The sequence below is a fragment of the Littorina saxatilis genome, linkage group LG17 (genome assembly GCF_037325665.1).
Source record: "Littorina saxatilis isolate snail1 linkage group LG17, US_GU_Lsax_2.0, whole genome shotgun sequence".
Classification (NCBI taxonomy): Eukaryota; Metazoa; Mollusca; class Gastropoda; order Littorinimorpha; family Littorinidae; genus Littorina; species Littorina saxatilis.
The window spans coordinates 25830726-25851412 of record NC_090261.1 but is presented as its reverse complement, the minus strand read 5'-3'; the positions used below and the strand labels follow the sequence as shown (position 1 = coordinate 25851412).

The following is a 20687-nucleotide window of genomic DNA, read 5'->3' as shown; positions in this document are numbered from 1 at the left end:
AACACGCTCAGAAAGTTAAAACGAAGAGAGGTACAGAAAAGCGTGCTATCCTTCTTAGCGCAACTACTACCCCGCTCTTCTTGTCAATTTCACTGCCTTTGCCATGAGCGGTGGACTGACGATGCTACGAGTATACGGTCTTGCTGAAAAATTATTATTATTATTCTCTTTATTTATATAGCGCCTTATCCGAAGTTCAAAGCGCTTTAAAATTGCATTGCGTTCAGTTTCATTCTGTGAGTTCGACAGCTACTTGACTAAATATTGTATTTTCGCCTTGCGCGACTTGTTTTTACTTCCAGTAAAAATTTCGTACCCAAAAATGGGATGCGGGCGAAGGGATAATGCCAATAAGTGATCTCGCACACACGAATGTCGCGCTACCCTCCTTCCACGCCTTCCACCACCAAGACTAACAGGGGACAAGGGAGTACAAATTTAGACGAGAGGGGTTCACTAGTCCGAGGGTCCACTAGTTCGAGGGTTCACTAGTCCGATGGTCCACTAGTTCGAGGGTTCACTAGTCCGAGGGTTCACTATAGACGCTTGAACAAAGGATATTCAATTTGATTTGTTTTTATTTTGTGTGTGTATGTGTGCGTGGATGTGCGTGTGCGTGCGTGCGTGTGTTTTTCACTGCTGTGGGAACCAAATCGAAGAATATTCTCATGAAAACACTGAGTTGTTTTCATTCAAAAAGATAATGTGGTGTTTTATATTTTGACTGAAGAAATCTCAGACTATTTCCCCCAAGAAACTTAGTTATTTATATTTTGACTGAAGAAAGGATATTAAATTTATCAGGATACCGCCCCGACTGGACAATTACGTGATCGAACTGCCTACAGTTTTTAGTCATATTATATAGCACCTCGGGTTTCCTTTTGCCCGTGAGGATCAATTAGTTATCCCACCGACCTGAATTATGGAGAGGATCGAGACCTGGGTTGTACTACAGCCTCACACATAATTTCATTGAAATCGGTTCTCAAACATTGGATATCTATTTGCGGACAGACAGACAGACAGACACACACACACACACACACACACACACACACTGACACACACACACACACACACACACACACATAGACAGACACAGTGAAACCTATATACCGCCTTTTAAGGGGCGGTATAATAACTGGAAAATCAAGCGTCTATAGTAAACCCTCGGACTAGTGAACCCTCGGACTAGTGAACCCTCAGACTAGTGAACCCTCGGACTAGTGGGACGAACTGGAAAAGAAAGCGTCCATAGTAAACCCTCGGACTAGTGAACCCTCGGACTAGTGAACCCTCGGACTAGTAAACCCTCGGACTAGTGAACCCTCGGACTAGTGGGACGTTCCCCAAATGGCGTACACCTGGCATGGGAAGTTAAATTGCTCGTGTTGGGGTGAAGTAATTTATTCGTTATTTATTCGTCAGGGGAGTAACATTTTTGTTCGAAATGTTTACTCGGAACTCACCTGTCTTGGGGAGTAATTTTCTCGTGCAATGGGGGAGTGCTTTTTTTGTAAAGGGAGTAACTTTTTCGTACGAAATGTTTACTCCGGAGTAAAAATCTCGTGGGAGTAATTTTCTCGTGTTACACCGGTGATGCCAAATAGACCAAGGGAGTATCGTTTTAAGACCATCAATATAACCAAAATCAACAGCAACTCCCCCCCCCCTCCCCCCACTCACCCAACCCATTGTGTTTTGGGGCTCAGAGGCATTGGGTCTGATGAGACGCATTGATTTTACATCACTTTTTCATTACCCTGCCCCGCGTTCTACTCCGGTCATATTTTGACAAATATTGCCTCAACATCAACATAATTCCTTTACAAGCTATTTAAAGTTTTTTGAGTGCTATATACATACAAGAATCACATATGCAAAATATAGAAAAATATTGTGGGGGAAAATCGTATTTTTTTGCATGTTTAGTATTATGTGCGTACATGATTTTTCCAAAATGGTCAAGCACTACAGAAAACGAATTGTGGGCTGTTACTGAGGCCGTGGTGTCTCATAAAGCTTCACATTAAAGGCGTTTTTGATAGTGGAAAAGGCAAAGTAGGAAATAGTTAGCTGCAACTCTTGTAAAGTCAGATTGTTTCCGTGCAAAACCAAAAAGACTAGTCACATTTTATACGAAAATTATCCGATTCGCCCATGCTATGCCACCGTGTGCAAATATAAAATAATACAAGGCATTTTTTCTTACTTACATATGTTTCCCCAAAGCAGAGTGAGCAGCTTCAAGAAAATGAGTGTTTTGAAAACATCGTTTTAGGCAAAGTCGCTTCATACCCCCCTAAATATGAAAGAGGCGATCAAATACTAAACTGAGGGTATGACACCCGACAGTTTGTTTATTTCATATGACGACGATACATAAGATAACAAAATACTGTCACTTGTTGATTCGTCTTTACACTGTTATTGTTAGGGGTTTAAGCCATTCCTTTTTTTGCAATTCAGTAGAAAACGTCACCACAGCTGATCGACGTCGTCCTCCTCGTCGTCACAGGGCTATGCAGACAAGACCGTTTCGACGTCAAAACAACGCTGGCTTTGTGGTATCTTCGTCCAACGTAGTCCACGTAGCTTGCGATCAGCTGGTTGTATGTCACCCACCTTCCCCGTGCCAAACGGTGCAAAAGAAAACCGCCGTTGATGACGTAGTGTACGTCGTGGATGTTTTCCTCTTCATGTTTGGCGAGAAACCAAATGTGGGCAGCCAGAATGTGCTTTCTGGCTTCTCGTGGCAGATCTAAGGGCTCAAACAAAGATGTTGGAATGTTAGAGAGCTCATGTTCAAAGGCTGATGGCAGCAGCTCTGGAGTGGCCTCTAAGATCCTGACTAGTCGCTGGAACATTGTTGGGTAAACATTTATGGCCTCGCCTTGAGAGGACACCACAGACTCAAAGGCTAGGGTGACAGCCTGATCACTCTTCTTGGGTGTGAACGGTCGGCAAGCGAAGACCCTACTAACCATGTCTTGAATGACGATTTGTCCCAGTAGTTTTATTGTGTCCACATTTACAGATTCGTTTGCGACTTTTCCGCTGAAGAGAGTTTTTCGTCTCCGCTGAATGAATTCCTCCTCTGGAAAAACTCTAGAATTTTCTTAATGTCCGCGTGTTCCCTTTTCTGTCTTGACTTGCTTGAATCCTTATGCTGGTCACTTATAATGAAAGGCACACCTGTCACACGCTGCATGCCAAGTATTCACACCAGTCTTTCACTTTCACCCATGCCTGTTCCCCTCGTCAAACCTCAATTTGTCTTTACGCTGCGCATCAGAAGCTGTTCAATAACGAGGTCTGAGGACAGTCCTGCCCAGTATCGATCGCTGCGCCGGATGTTGTGGTGGCCTTTCATGAGCTGCTGATATACAGCAGGTTGTATTCTTTGTAGCTCAGACATGTGCTGAAGATACTGCCAAGCACATTTCAAGTAGTTGGTGTGTCCAGACGCAGCAAAGTGTGGCAACATTTCCAGGACACTCTGTACATGCAGACTTCTTCTTCTTCTTGGCGTTCGCAGAAGTTACACGATCAGTCCATCACTGGTGATAAATGTTGTCGTTTTCTCCAACTCCTGTCGACTGCCGTATAGTTTGGTCTGCAAGGGAGTTGCCAGTTGGTGACGGCCACACTTCTTTTCGTTACTCATCTAGTAAGGGACATCGCTGTAAGATGTGTTCCGCTGTTTGGTCTTCTTGACCGCAGGCACAGGTTGGTAATGGCGCCAGCTTGAACTTTCGGTTCATGTGAGCATTGAGCCTGTTGTGGCCAGTACGCAGCCTGATGAGGTTGACTTGCAGCTCTCTGGACATTGTGTGGTAGTCATCTCTGTTTGTCCTTGGCCTCATCAATGCCTTGATGATTGTCTTCTGCTCACTAAAGCTGACACTGTTTTCAGGTTGGTCTTCCACGGCTCCTTCTTTCGCCAGCTCATCTGCCCTTTCATTTCCTGGTATCCCACAGTGTGCTGGTATCCACTGGAGGACAACTCTTCTGGTTTGTCTGACCATCTGTAATGCTTTGGCCAGCTGTGGGTGTTTGTCGTTCTCTAGGGCCTGAAGGACTGAAAGGGCGTCGTACATGCAGACGAAAGTTGCCTGTTCTCTCATCTTTGATGGACTGACAGAGAATGTCTACCATCATGTCAAGGTTCTGTAGCCACAGTTGACTGGTTCTGCATATTGACAACTTCTCTTTGTGTGCAAGTAGCTGATGTTTGATGTCTGAAAGAATATTCACGAATTCCTCCTCAGACGGAACACTATGATTTAATGTACCGTAAACTACCTTGAATATACCCAGTATCGAGTAAACGCACACCCCCTGCTTTTGGTCAAATTTTGTGCACAGTGTACAGTACCTAGTAAACGCCGACCTCCCAGTTTCGATCAGTAGAGTAGACAAGGAAAAGGAAAAATATAAATGTCCATCCTCGGAAATGTTTTGGGGAGTGGACAGAAAACGGGTTCTAGAGTTGTTACAGAATCGCTATACATTTTTGACTGGGAGGTAAAAGAAGAAACAAAAGCTTCATCTTGGGCGAAAAGTGATGTCTGAAGAGGTTGATTTACGTGTTCTTTGATTTCTTGAGTAAGAACGGGTAGAGGGCCGCGTCGTCAAAGATATTTTGAAGTTATGAACTTGTTAAACAGACACTAAAGCAATAAGATTATCTTCGTGGTTTGCTTGCAGAATTCCCTGTGTGAGTGTGCGTGTGTTTGTGTCTGTGTGTGTGAGAGAGAGAGAGAGAGAGAGAGAGAGAGAGAGAGAGAGAGAGAGAGAGAGAGAGAGGGGGGGGGGGAAGTTTTGTGCAATAACGCATCCTTTGAACACTTCTATGCCAAATGACCAAATTATCGTTATTCTAGCTAAGGAACCGCTCCTGCAAAGGGTATAGTACCTAGGAAACGCCCACCCTCAACTTTTGGGCGAAATTGGTGCATAGGAGAGAGGGGAGGGGGGGGGGGCGCATACAAGGTAGTTTACGGTAATTGCGAATGAGCTTTGCCGCAGCCTTTAATAATCTTTCTGGGTCTCGGGATCTGCGGATTTAGGTTGTTTGTAAAATTGGCGAAGAATTTCGCTGCCTGGTTTTTTTTTAAGAAACATTCGGCGTTCCTTTCTTCTCTGACAAAAACAATTTTAACGCCATAGTAGTCTTCCAATTGATTCTTCGTGTATTTAGAACCATATTCCTGGTCTTTATCAAAACCGAGTCAGCTTTCAATGAGCTGCAAGAGATCAGGCACTGTGACCTGCTCAATGTCGGCTTTGTCCAAGTACTCAATCTAGACAAAACAGCACTTATATCAAGTGAAGGAGTATATTCAAGAAGTGTTTAAACCATCTCATACAACATTACTTTACTTATTTTGAAAACTAGTAACTGAGAAGAAATACAGTTTTGCCATAGGTCGGCTTCCATACAAATGTTGTTTTCGGAATAATGAAAAAAGCCTTAAATTACAGTTTAATGTCATCCATTTGTATAGCATTAAGATGAACAATCAATACCCATCTCAGAAGTATACACATTCAGTAACTCTGCTTCAGTTAGTTGTTTAAACAGACAGTTTTTTTGCAAAAATGAACCAGCAGCAGACGACGGTTTCGCGCCAGCGCGCGTAGTGCGGCGGTACAGTAACCTTGACCTAGATGTGTCAGATCGCCTTGTGTCGGCTATGGTCGGCGAAGTTGGTCACAATTTTTCAAAATGCAAATTTTATTTTCTTTGATTTAATTTTAGTACTTGTTTCCCCCATTATATAACTCTATATTCCTGATATGTGTAAACAACATATAACAATCTATTAAATTATTACATTAAACATTGAAAAGGTATTATGTTGAGGTTAAAACTAAATATGACCGGAGTATTCCCCTATGCATTTCATTACTCACACATGCTATCCCAAAAGGGCGAGCGTGTCACAGGCTGACAGGGCTATTGAAACAACACGAGCAAAACTCTCACTGTATTAAGTAGATTGACTTATATCTGCGTCAACTCTGAAACGTTTTCCATAAAATATGGTGGCCTGGGGAAATTTGCCACGCAAAGGAAGTGTTCACGAAGGCAATCTTTGAAGATAAAAACTTTAATGACAATAATTTAAAAGAAAGGTCTGTTAAATCTGATTGACATAAATGTACTTTGTGTGTAATCAATGCACACGGAAACATATATTTGTATGTAAAAGAACTGAAGGAAAACTTCAATTAGAGAAGAAAAACAGTTATTGCGTGCAAGGTCCTTATCGCATAGGGAAGAGGAAGAGGCATGAGGGTGAGTGGGCGCTGGAGTCAGAGATAAAGAGGAAAAGAGACAGAGAAGGAAAGAGACAGAGCGTGTTACTTATCGCTGACACGCCAGGCATGAAAGGTCACAGAGAGAGAGAGAGAGAGAGAGAGAGAGAGAGAGAGAGAGAGAGAGAGAGAGAGAGACAGAGAGAGAAGGCATGAAAGGTCAGAGAGAGAGAGAGAGAGAGAGAGAGAGAGAGAGAGAGAGAGAGAGAGAGAGAAAGAGAGAGAGAACAAGAACAAGAACAAATATTTAATTGTCTAAGGCCACAGCCCCTTACAATAGTGGTTAAAATAACAGCAATAATATCTGCACAGTTATAAATTATAGTCACGCATAAAATTCAACAAATACATTAAGACCCTGATGACATGTCACTGAACCTGATTTATAAGGGTTCGTCTCTTCTGTAACATGAAGAACACAAATCTGCTGAAGCTGTTCATGAGAGAGAGAGAGAGAGAGAGAGAGAGAGAGAGAGAGAGAGAGAGAGAGAGAGAGAGAGAGAGAGAGAGAGAGAGAGAGCGAGAGAGAGAGAGAGAGAGTGTGTGTGTGTGTGTGTGTGTGCGTGTGTGTGTGCGTGTGTGTGTGTGAGAGAGAAACTTTGTGTGTATGTTTGAGAGAGAGAGAGAGAGGGAGAGAGAGAGAGAGAGAGAGAGAGAGAGAGAGAGAGAGTCCTTTCTGACCTCTAACCAGTGAGGAAAAACACTCAATAATCGATTAGTTTTGCGGAATAAAATTATTTAAGTTCATTTTTTTTTTGCAATATGTTTAAAAAGACTGTAACCTTTTAAAATCCAAACAAGCAAACAAATTATGCTCTGAATACAACGCACAAACACAAAAAGCGACTCAATAACATTCTTCAACGCGGCAAAGCCCCCAAGAGTTTGGTTTTCCAAAAAGTTTCGACAACACTGCACGCAAACTTCTATCCCAAATCGATGTCCTGGAATTAACCCACATTTTTCACGTGTTCACCTTTCACGCACTGCTGTGCACGCCTGTTCAATATGCACGTGCATAACCTGGCCAATAAATGAAAACGACAAATAAAAGTGACGGTTAAAGTTTAACAGGAAATGACTGACATTTGTCTTCATTGATTTTCGTGTTGGTGTTGAGCTGTACAATTATCAACATTTGGTGGTTCAAATTAAGTTTAAACTCTTACACAACACGGTAATTTCCCAGGGGGGAAAAACAATCTTGAGGAAGCGCCTTTAAATTATTTCGTGTTTTATCTCCATAAACATCAATAAATAAGGATATGCTATGTCCGCCAATAGCCCACTCCGCATTTTGAATATGCACACTGTGCACACTGTCTGACCTTTGAGGATTCCCAGTCTTATAGTCCAAACCACCGACTTTTTAAAGATACCGCCACTGATCTGTCTAGTTTGTTTTTTCTCTCTCTCAGGCGCATGCCAAAATTCAGTAGCCAAGCTGATTTCTGTGCAAAATGAAAATTGTTTGCTGAAATAATTCAGGGGATTGTAATTTAAGTAATAAATTTACCACAAAAACAAAGTCCCACGCTGCACAGAGTCAGACTGTTGTTTGTTGGCATGTTTTCCAATTAAAGTATGTTCTTATCCCGAGAGAAATCCTGGGCAGATCGGTGGTTGTGTACATGCCCGCAAACGCCAGAACAATGGCTCCTTTCACGACAGACATAATAAACCATGGAGTGAGGGGAGAGCTTTTTGCATTGTCACTGTCACAGTGCGCGCAAAAAGCTTTTGCACGTGAAGTCCGGTGCAGGCAGGAAATTTGTCTCGGCGGGGCATGATCTCGGAACCTCAGTGAACTTAAAGAATTAATACATCCACGCACGCAGATGTTTCTGAAAGTGCATACTCTGCCATCGTGAGCACTCACACACGTAAGTGCACACACACACACGCACCTGCACACACACACACACACGCACACACACACACACTTTCTCTTTTACACTGCCAACTCAACAGAACGCACTCTGTGTTGCACTGCCTGATCCGATTTGTCCCTCAACACGTGGACTGTCTCCAATCCCTTTCTCACGAGCAGCTAATTAGATTTCAGGTTGACAGTTCCAAGCGTCCACAATTGATGAAAGAAAAACAATACCCTGCTGACCTTGCCCTTCCAATCCCCCTCCCACGACCCCCCGATTGAGCTACATCCCCGCCCTGTTTCTCTCTTGTAAAAAGGATTACTTGCGCACAACACTTTCCAGCCAAGCCCTTCAAAGCAACGTTTTGTGTTCAGACCTCTCACCTATCTGTACCCGCTATTCAAATGACAACAATCCCGACACGGATTTCGGGGCAGGCTTTTATATCGAGGCACTTTGTTTTTACGCTTGCAATCACCCGATTCCCTCGTTTGGCCGCATCACGCCAAAAGCAGCCACGAACAAGAAAGAAACGACAAGAAAAGAAATTCGATTCCGGCCGATCGGCTCCCAACGATCAGCTAACGAGCTTGCTGGGCCAATTCCAGACAAAAGATTGGACGCTTGTCAAAGAGCATGGCACTGAAATCTTCCTGGCGGTATGGCTGTTCGCCAAAGGTCTGCGAGGCTTGTTCTCCGAGCCCTGGCATTGTGGCGCCCTTGGACACGCGAAGAGACGCTAATGACTTCAATTCTTGTCATGTTGCGTGATTGTGATAGTGTAGGGGAGAGCGGGGTATAATGGGGGCTGGGCACTGATGTCACAGGGGAGAGAGGGCCTAAGTGGGTGAACAGGAAGGTGCAGCGAGTTATTATTGCAAAAATCCAATTCAGAATCAAAAGGTTACCTCCGGAAGACATCCAGATATGGAAAGTGATTTTAAATAGGTGCTACTCTAATTGGAATTAGGCTAGAACGAAGCAGAATGAAGCAATCAGAAATGCACGAGGATATACTCGATACTGGAACGTCTGTCCATGGTCTTGACAGAGACCAGTACAGACCTTGTTCCAGGGATGAAGCGACACATGAAATGCTCAGTTCATGCTCCGAAAAAATGTTATAATTTGAAAGAAATCACTCCCTTGAAGACGGCATATGGCTGCCCATAAACAAAAGATGGTAACATAATATTTGTTCCATAATGATGAGACGAAAAAGAGAAACCCTAATGATCAGGTTAAACTACGCGCTTCATAGAATGGAACAGCAGACGAGAAAAACCTGCGCCACCACCACAGAACTACGCATAAGGCCAAGGTGATGCTTGGTATCACATGTCACCACCAAGCCAGTTTGTTTGTTTGTTTGTTTGCTTAACGCCCAGCTGACCACGAAGGGCCATAATATCAGGGCGGTGCTGCTTTGGCATATAACGTGCGCCACACACAAGACAGAAGTCGCAGCACAGGCTTCATCTTCATGTCTCACCCAGTCACATTATTCTTACACCGGACCAACCAGTCCTAGCACTAACCCCATAATGCCAGACGCCAGGCGGAGCAGCCACTAGATTGCCAATTTTAAAGTCTTAGGTATGACCCGGCCGGGGTTCGAACCCACGACCTCCCGATCACAGGGCGGACGCCTTACCACTAGGCCACCGTGCCGGTCACCAAGCCAGTGATGAGAGGGCAACATGTGACGTACTCTAAGGAATGGTGCACAGCTATTGCCAACGGCTGCAGCAACCATAACACAGCAATGCAGATCTATCTGCCTGTATGCTAGGAACAATGGGACGCTCAAGTTCCCCCAGGCAAACTGCAAGAATGTAAACAAATAATGGGTTTGGTCGTTGTACACAGGTGCAAGCAAGATTGTCTGCATCCTGAGGGGACAATCTGTTGGCACACTATACTGGCACACTTCCTTTGAACTAAAACCATCACTCCTGTTTGCCAAGATGCACGACGTGATCAATTCACGCACATCTATGCCACACGCTGTCTTGTTACGGCAACTTACGGCAGCATTCGCACCCAATAAATACTTCGCAAGTCGAGGCGTAGTAAGTCGCAAATCAGAAACTACCCCCATCCACAGAGGAAGCGCAGCTTTCGGCTTGTGCATCTGCGCACGTTTCAGAAGAAGACAAAAACATAACACAGAGTATTCTTAATGAATTTGTTTATATTAATATTTTTTTTAGACACAATCTCTCTTTGAGAACGGCTAAGTCAGGTTACACGCAAAGGTTTAACTTTAACTCCAAATAATCGACAATGATTTTGATTGTCTGAAAACAAGGCGCTTGCCCTTTTTCTTTTGTGGATCGGTATAGAAAGGGATGCAGGAGATTGACAGACGCACGCATTGTGCTCCTCTGATGGAGTGCGTTGGGCATTCTGTGCAGTGCATCGTCAAGTAACAGTGTCTGTTGCTCCCTTTGTGTGGTGCACGTGGTCTAAGAAGTCAGGTCTTGGCAACCTGTTGGTACACAGATGGGGACCGCGTTAGCTCAGTCGAGGATGGAGGTGGTGTTGATTTACATGATGCATTTTGTCTTTTCCCACGCACACACACAAAATTGTTACATGCGTTTGATGAAAGACATTATGGCCTTAAAAGTGTACGGTCGTCGTCCATGTTGTTACTCTGCTGTACGCTGCCAAAGTCTTAGAACGACCCGTTCACATTAGACAACCACAGTTTTGAACGGACTTCATTGGGGAAAAACCCTCTCCAGTATCTCAATTAAGTACACTCGCGTGCCTCTATGATCCGCTCTACTGTCAATCGGTGATATATATATATGTACAGATACTCAATATCTGGCATATAACGAGTACGTTTATTTGTTACTATTTAAATATACTGGCCAATTGTATCAACAAGTCACTGATAACTAAGAACATTCTGAATGTTCAACAAAATTGCAATAATAGGACTTCCACCTAACACTTAAAACGTAAAGAGAGTTCTATTCACCTCCGGCGTAGTCATTATGCTGAAATGACAGCCAAACGACGTGGAACAAATTTCACAGTTGAAAAGCAACAAGATGTCAGTATAATTATATTAGTCTCGGGGGAAAACAACGGTCCTTCATCATTATCCAATTTTTCAGTTCTAGTGGTTGCCCTAATGTCTACTGACAGAACCTAATGTACCAAAACACACGGAGAATGAGATCTGACTTTTTTGTTTTTTTTAAGGAAAATGACTTCGCAAGCCCTCAAGCAAGACTGTATCATTAGCGTGTTCTGTTACAGCCACGACAATACATAGTCTTCTTGCACACACACGCTAAACCTCACAAAGTAAATATCATTAGAGTGTTCACTAATATTAGTGAGGATAATTATGTAGTGTTATTTCAGGCTCAAGCTCTACGTACCAAAGCATCAAGTTCAGTCAGTGCGTTTGCTCCTCTCTGGAGTCTATCTCCACTGATGCTACCAAAGTGTTTTCTGGCCATACTCTGTAACTAGGACTTAAAGCAAAATCGTGACGAGTGAACAAAAGTTTACGAGATCGATTGGACTTAATGTTTAAGAAGTAAATTTTCATGCTCACCTCTATAAGCTCAAAACTTGTTTTTGATTCACAAATCTTAATCAAGTATTTTACAAATTGATTATCAAATAGAACATTGCTGAAATCGAGTAAGTATTCGATATTTCCTCATAGTTACACAACCCAGCCAGCATGATTCTGCGTGACGCATGCGTTATTTCTGCGTTTTTCATGCGGGGATGCGTACGGCCTCGTGACACCTTCGCTTCGCGCGCGTTACTTTTCGCCAACTTTTACGCAGATTGTCGCATTCGAAACGACTTCACCACGCAGTGTTTAGCACGCATGGATTCAATGAAAAGGTGATTGCAATTTTTGTTTTTCCTAATTTTATACCGTGGGTTTATGCATTTACTTCATGAAATAATTTATTATATTTTATGTTATTAAAAAATATTTACTTTTAAATTTTGGTTATGAATAGTTATTCTTCTTCAAAAACTTCTTTTTTTCTTTTTTAGAAAAAAAATTGCATAAAAACTTTCAATCCGTTATTTTTCAGTTTATCTTAAGACAGTTTCGGTTAAAAAAAAAATGCATTTAAAAGTTTAATAAAAATATTTTTATTTTATGTAATGGTTTTCCCATTTAATTTTTATTTAATCATTTTGTTATTACTAACATTTATTTGCTTAATTGTTATCCTGATTATTTTTATCTTAAAATAAATATGATTATTTTAATTTGTATTATCATTATAATTGTTTTAGCATGTAATATAATTATTGTAATGGGGATTTGGTATTGTTGTAGGAATCAGCTTTCCACAAAATAATGTCGTGGAAAAATCTAGGCAAAGCATAATAAAAATATTATATGAACAGAAAAGATAACTGAAATCTATATGAATTTAACACCCATAACAAAACGATAAAAACATTTAAAAAATTCAGATTAAACAAAAAAATGTAAACTAAAGTAACTTTGAAACTAATTATCTACTCAAAATAAAGGCTGATGTTAATGGTTACATAAAATTTGTTCTCAGCATATTTTCATTTTATTTTATTTTGCTTTGGAAGAAAATCTCTATGAAAGTTCAATTTCAGGGGAGACAGTTACCTTGACTGAAAAGAGCAATTTATTGAAGTTATTTCCCTTGTCTGTCAGACCTACTTCACTCAGACAATCTCCAACTTCCTGTTGGCAAGAAGTCTGTCAAATCCACATTGTATCGGCGTTTTTTGCTTTTTCTTCATATTGACTTGTATTTTTGACTTGCTTATTGGATGCAAGGTAATCTTATCCTTCTCTCTGAAATGAAGATTGACTTCTTTCAAGAATAGGTAAGTTGATCAACTGAAGGAAAGATTTGGGAATTTGAATTTTTGATAGCTCGCGGCTTCGGCTTCCGAGTTTGATGGCAGAGAGAATTTCTCACACTTTCGATTTTTTTTTCGCCTAGAAGAACACTGTTCTATTCATTCATGTTTGTTTTGTCTGAAAGATGGATGAATGAACTAACTTTTCCAAAAACATAAAGTTGATTGATGCAGTGGTTTGTTTTTAAGGAGTTGTGGAAGAGTGAAAATACCATCCGAATCCCGATTCGCGGGTCGCTCACGGCACCATAAAAACTGAATTTTCGTTTATCATTTTATGTCTCATTGTCTGTTTCTTGGTGAACTTTGGTTGGTTCCTAATCTGGTCGAGTCATTGCGGCAGCAGTTGTCAGGAGCTTTAGTAGTAATACTAATAGGCTCTTCATATATCTGGTTTTTTTTTATTTGTATCTTTTTATTTTTCCACAGATGTTCAACTTTCAGTTCCGCATACTGACATAGACTCATAGTCATAGTGGAATATTCTGTGTCTGAGTCTCGGAAAAGAGAAAAATTACCCTTGTTCCCGAGGCATGCATAGACTAGAGAGGCAGGCAGAGGCTGTGTCAGCGTGTGCAGTGATAAAGTTGAAAAACAGATTTTTTTGAAATAAAAATAAAAAATACATCACAGAGAAAATAAATATACTAATTTAGTGAAATTGAGATGCTTATATTTAATAATTAATATTCCAGTTTTGATGTTTGCGTGTTACTGTTACTGTTAGGTTTGGGAATCAATGTGATCCTATTTAACTTCCAAGTATTTATTTTTTCAGAAAGCTTTGACTTGAGTATGACGGTGCTCACTGCTTGTTTGAACTGAAGGTGAAGAAAGCTGAGATGGACAGTGACCTTAACACCGCCACCGATGCCAGTAACGCAGACTGTCGTTCCGTCCCGGCAAGGTGAAGATGAACAGGTATGGCTCGATAGCAATGAGTGTCTCATTCAGAGTCATTGATAGTGACACTGACAGCGTCTTTTTGTTCTGTGACTTTGGCTTATTTTGTGTTTTATTCTTTTAGTTATAACCAGATGTGTCAAACAAATTCAGCTGATCTCTTTTACTGTTTTAGTGAAACAAATGTATTGTTTCCAGCAAAGGGGAAAAAAATCGGGTGGGGGCGGTTGGTCGATTTTATTTTTATATTTAAATTTTTATTTTATTTTAATAGTTTTATTGATGTTTGTTTTTAATTAACACAGGCATCTCATTGATGAGAAAGTGTGAACTGTGTCCGCGGGATGCCAGAGAAGAGTAACTTTTCATCCAAAGTCTGCAAAATTGAATTTAAAATTTAACCTTTTTGAATTTGATGAATATTTTTGAATGAATACAAAAAGTTCTAGTGTTTGGAGGAAAAGTTAAGGTCAGTTCAACTTTAAACAAGGATTTTTAGTGTGTGTTTGTTCTTCTGTCTAAAAAAAAAAAAAAAAAAATCTGCTTGAAGTAAATACACACAAAAATTTTCATCTCCAACTGCTGAGTCCCTACATCTTTTTACCCCATCAAATGCCACTCTGTATGCCCCTTTAAAAATTGATTGCAATGTATATATTCCTCATCTTCTCCTGAATTCAAAAATATAGAGATGTCACGTTTACTTTGAACATTTGCTCAGATTGTTTTTTAGTGCTGATGGTTTCTTTTCAGGCCGACAGATTGTCTAAAATATGTATTGCTTCATGTAAATGACTTTTTGTTCTTCTTTTCTTCCATTCAGCGGACACAAGACTACGAGCAGAGCAGAGCGGCAAGATAAACATCAGTTCTTGCTGCTGGAGAAGGTTCTACAGGAGCAGATGGACCTGATGCGACTAATTTAGTAATTGGTCGCCAAAGAATCATGGTGGAGCCAGAGCCTGTGCTACTGTTCGATGGAGTCATCTTTTTACTGTTGAGTGTGGAAGATGTTGAAGGCACATGATGGATCTGTCGAAGGAGTGATCACTGGTAGGTGGCTTTGAATGCTATTGTTGAAGCAGACCAGTCATGCCTGTGCTATTTTCCCCAGATAACTGTAGCAAGATCTTGTGAGAGTGACATGTTATTGTTGGACGCTCTTTAGGCTTTAAATGTTACCTTGAGTGTGTGCTTTTTGGAGGATGCCAGATGTCATCACGGTTCACGGGTGTATCTTAACTGTTCATCAGTTCTCAGTCATGACCAGTTTCCCATTATCCTGGGAATTCATGCAAGGTTTATGCGTATTGGTCACATTTGTGAATTTAACCAACACATTTTGATGATAAAACTATGCTTATGGGTACGCACAATGATGGGCCTCTTTTTCTCATGTGGGGTGCGGAAAATGCATGCACCACTTTGTTTTCTGTGATCATTGCATCTGTGAGAAATAATGCAAATATTGCTCTGTGGCCAGAGCTGCCATCTGCTAGGTTTTCAGGGATGTAACAGAAATTGCTACGCTGTTTCCTCAAGTTCAAAATTGCAAGTGCTACACTCAAGCAAATAATCACAAACATGCAACAGTGCCTTCTTGTGAGTTCTGATTCTCACTTTGTGTAGGCATCGGATTATGGGTCAGAAAAAAATTGTCCACACTGAATAGTATCACGGTTGACGCTCTCTTCTAACTATGTTTGTGCTTTCCAAATGAAGATTTGTGAGATAGTATTGAATGATTGATGCAGGTCACCTGAGGTGTGTGATTACATTTTATGACAATGCTACACTCAATCACCATTTGCTCTTCTGAAAACTTTTTTTTTTAAAGCAAGTGTGATTATTGATTTTTTGTTCCAGGTGACAGTATGATGCTTCCAGATTGAATTGTTTGTATGTGAAGAAGAGCTGTCTGAATATTTGATTTTTGGAATTCAGTTGGCTTGTTTTGTTTGTTTCAGATCCATGACCATGAGCTCGGTGTGGTTGGTGGACATGAACTAAAGACGACTACTGATGCTGTGATGACGAAGGTGTTCCATAGGCTACACGGTTGCTGACAGGGGGCTCTGGGGGAGGGCAGGGAAAGAGACCATGGTGTACGCTGCGACTAAAAGCCATCGACAGTGAGTTGTTTTTCATAATTTGTAAAATCATCCTGGTCCTTTTAGGAAGAAGATAAAATCCATGTCTACAAAACAACAAGTTATTTCTGTCTCAAATTTTGTTCTTTGGAATCAATTTTAAATTTGCCATGTTTCACATGTGAATGATAGTTGTCAAAGCTTTTACGCTTAACATTAAATTGCTAGAAGCCAAGTTCCTGAGCTCATTTGTCAGTGTCATGGATTTTCGACTACATACGAAATAAGGATGTTAGCAAACGGTATGATGTCGTCACATATGCGTCTGCACGTCACAGTACATGTATTATGAATTTCCGAAGGCCCCCAAAGAAAAAGTCATAGTAAAGGTAACTTTAACCACTTGACTGCCTTATGACGGGTATACCAGTCATGCGCTTGTGCAGCCGCAGCGCCTTAGGACGGGTAAACCCGTCTTCTTCGTTCCGGGATTTTCCAGAAATGCTACGTCACTGCTGACACACAAATAGCAGCCAATGGCTTGGTAGGATACCTCATTCTCATGAATAAACATAAATGGTGACGCGGTTTTGCGTTTGAAGGCTATTTTCGGCCTTGTCGACAGGGTATGGGAGAGAAATCTCGACTCGTCAAAATGGCTAACGGTGACTGTCGACCGGGCCCTAGTAGGGAAAAACAAAGCCGGACTGACGCTACAGGCGGTGCAAATGATTATGGATACTGACAGGGGAAGGGGGAGATCTTCTTTCGGACAATTCGTTGGAAACAGGTAGATGACAGTGATTATAATCCTTTCTTGGAGCGAGCAAAACAGCCACCTGTGTTTGATCCACAGGCACCGGAAGATGCGCCGGGCTGATTTTTCAAAAGTTCATATTTAAACATCATTATAAGCCAAACTAATTATCATTTCCATGATTAGACACTAAAAACAGATTCTTGGTTCAATTTCCTTTAAAAACAACATGGGTTTTACTTACCTACCTACTGCCAGTTTGAAGCTAGATTTTTGTGTGAATTATTACACCCCAAACTCCAATATTCCCTGGCAGTCAGGAATGCACATACCCAAGTTTTGATTGGCAGCGAAAGGGTTAAAACAAATATTAGGGTAGGTATTTTTTTTTACTTCTCTTCTACAAGGATTACAATGTGTTGTAATTTCCTCACTCAAGTATAGTTGGTGTGTTGTAAAAGCGTATGGTGTGTATGCAAGTTTGTGTGTCTGTATGATTTTTAGCAAGTTTACAGGCGTCAGGAAATAAACTTGAGACTTTTCTCAAATCAGTGATAGTTGTTTGATGATCTAAGTTCATGTTATTTTTTGTTTTGTCATGCAGAGGCTGTTCCGTGAAGCTGTACGGGTGCAACAGGTCAAGACCTTGAAGACGGCCGTTCAAGACTGGTTTTTGGAAGCCTGTGATAAAAGAAAGAGACAACAGGCCATGGAAGAGCCTTCATGATTTGGTTTGCAGTAATTGAACTTTGTAATCTCTGTAGGCTTATTTACAATGCTAGTTGCAAAAATTTGATGAATGTAAGATTTGACTCGCCTGAGAAATTGCTAGTGAGTAATTGTATTTCACAGTTCAGGTCTGTGTGGCTGATGGGTAATGTACAGAAGAGTCTGGGGTTTTGTTGGACATTATTTAAGCTAAGCTTTAAACTTCACACTCTTCTACAGATGATGTTCAGACATGATGTACCCTTTTAGGTTGTGTCAGAACGACAGAAGACTAAACTGGAAGTGCTCAACTACCATTACTATCAGTGGAGACGCATGGATGCATTTGAACTTTTCTTGTGGGTATCCCATACTAAAAATATAGAATACATGATTCTGGAAAAGCTGTTCAAGGGCACTTACACACTATATTCGATTTTTAATACACGACTCAAACCTTCAGGCTAAATTAAAATGAATAAAATACAAGTATAAAGAGTTCAGAAAAGAAGAAAACAAAAAGTGAACAAATAGAAAGAAAAGGTTTTAACAATTCCTTGTCATTTATGGGAGTCGAACGCAAACAACCTAGGCAGCTTGAAGGAGACAATGCATGATGCGGGTTTTTGTTGTTCTTTATTATTTTTTGGAGTTGAGTTGAGAATTTAGAAGCAAGACTAGAAATATACTTTTTTTTTTTTGCTGTTAAAACCGTTATGATTGGATTTCTATAGATGTAAGTCTTGGTGCACCTGATAAAAATTTAGCCCTTGAATGCAGGCAGTGTAAGGTAAATGAAGCAAAGTTCTCTCCGAAACAGCAAAAAAAATACATTTCAATTATATTGATCCTCGCCACCTTATTTTGTTTGCTGAGCAGCTGGCCGCTGGAGACTTGTCTATCATTTTGTGAGTAAGCTGCGTGTTTTACATCCATTTTGAGATGGCAAACCTATGTTTTACGCAGTCTGATAAGTTTTTTTTAATTTATGAGTTTTATGTCATGTTTTTTTTTAAATTTATGAGTTTATGTCATGTTGGTGTGCTTATACATATCAGTGGAGAAGGGGCATTGAATAAGTGTTTCTTTTTGATATCATTGTTCTGAATTTTGACTATTAGCTGGCATTTTACCTTTTGTTTCATTATTGTAGTTGTTACTTTTGTGTAGTGAAACTTGATAACTCACTGCTGCCCATGTCTAGGTTGTGTCAATTGTTTTTTCTTCACTGAACGTACCACTGATTATCAATGATGACATCAGGGTTTTGTTCTGTTTTTTCTCTGGCATTTGAATTTGCTTCAAATCATTGTGAACTTTTTTTTTCCATGCAAAGTTACTGGTATATGTGAATATGTTAACACACTTCAAATCAAAACCTGAAATGTCTCCTTTTTAAAAGTAATTTTTTTAATTTCTTTTATTTAAATGGTACACATTCATATGATTGTCTCCCTTTTTTTTCCTTTTTTTTGTTTTTTTTCCTTTTTTTTTTTGGTCTCTCCTTCTCTTATTTTGTTTTTTTTCTTTCTTATTCTTCGGTTTGTTCTTCCTTTTATCTTCTTATCCTCTTTCTCTTGCTTGTTCCTTGTCCCAGTATGCTTTCACGCCGCCCCATCTAATTATTTTGTGCTCCATCCACATCTGAATTTCGTTCAGCTGCCTTGTCCGAAATGTGTGTGGAACACATATGTAACTATGTTTAATGTCAATGTTCATGTTTCAAGTTCCTTGCTTTGTGAATTGCATACCAATGTTTTATGCAGTCGTGATAGATTCTAAATGTATGTGTTATCCTAGTTTGGTGTACATTGACTGGATTTCGATCCCTGGAGAATGGGCATTAACTAAGTGTTTGTTTGTGATATCATTAGTAATCTGAAGTTCAACTATTAGCTGGCTTGTAGAACTTTTTGACTCACATGCGAAGCAAAAGTGAGTCTATGTACTCACCCGAGTCGTCCGTCCGTCCGTCCGTCCGTCCGGCCGGCCGTCCGGAAAACTTTAACGTTGGATATTTCTTGGACACTATTCAGTCTATCAGTACCAAATTTGGCAAGATGGTGTATGATGACAAGGCCCCAAAAAACATACATAGCATCTTGACCTTGCTTCAAGGTCAAGGTCGCAGGGGCCATAAATGTTGTCTAAAAACCAGCTATTTTTCACATTTTTCCCATTTTCTCTGAAGTTTTTGAGATTGAATACCTCACCTATATATGATATATAGGGCAAAGTAAGCCCCATCTTTTGATACCAGTTTGGTTTACCTTGCTTCAAGGTCAAGGTCACAAGAGCTCTTCAAAGTTGGATTGTATACATATTTTGAAGTGACCTTGACCCTGAACTATGGAAGATAACTGTTTCAAACTTAAAAATTATGTGGGGCACATGTTATGCTTTCATCATGAGACACATTTGGTCACATATGATCAAGGTCAAGGTCACTTTGACCCTTATGAAATGTGACCAAAATAAGGTAGTGAACCACTAAAAGTGACCATATCTCATGGTAGAAAGAGCCAATAAGCACCATTGTACTTCCTATGTCTTGAATTAACAGCTTTGTGTTGCATGACCTTGGATGACCTTGACCTTGGGTCAAGGTCACATGTATTTTGGTAGGAAAAATGTGTAAAGCAGTTCTTAGTGTATGATGTCATTGCTAGGTTTAGGTCAAGCATGTGAGTCGTATGGGCTTTGCCCTTCTTGTTTTCTCTTTTTGTTGCTGTTCTGTATTCAAACATGTTGATACAACTCACTGCTGCCTATGCCTAGGCTGTGCCAATTATTTATTTATTTGTTTACATCAATGTGATATAGTGACGAGTGTACATCAAAATTCTCTCTTATAAGTTATACTGGATTCTTCACTGCATGTACTACGGCGTATCGATGATGACTATCAGGGTTTTGTTCTATTTATTCTTTGTTCTGCCAATTTGAATTCTGCTTTGAATAGTATTTTGATCATTTTTGTTTCCGTGCTGCTGGTATGTCAAAATGCAGTGAAATTAAAACCTGGAAGTCACAATGGCAATAAGCGAGATTCAAATCTCTCCTTTGTTTTAATCAATTTATTTGACTGCATTTTTGTTTTAGAACTTGTACATAATTATGATC

The 20687-nt window shown here is 40.4% G+C and overlaps 1 protein-coding gene and 1 long non-coding RNA gene across 3 annotated transcripts in view; one reads left to right on the top strand and one right to left on the bottom strand.

Annotated features, from left to right (window-relative positions):
- Nucleotides 1–20687, bottom strand: part of LOC138952453 (beta-1,4-glucuronyltransferase 1-like) — a 142845-nt gene that overhangs the window by 52519 nt on the left and 69639 nt on the right. The gene's annotated exons all lie outside the window — the stretch shown is intronic.
- On the top strand, nucleotides 13169–19459 carry LOC138952455 (uncharacterized). Of its 2 annotated transcripts, none has more exons than XR_011451376.1 (4): nucleotides 13169–14027; nucleotides 14833–15062; nucleotides 15977–16141; nucleotides 17461–19459. It is a non-coding gene; the product is annotated as an uncharacterized lncRNA (long non-coding RNA). The 2 variants fall into 2 exon arrangements; XR_011451375.1 differs by lacking the exon at nucleotides 17461–19459 and adding an exon at nucleotides 16725–16996.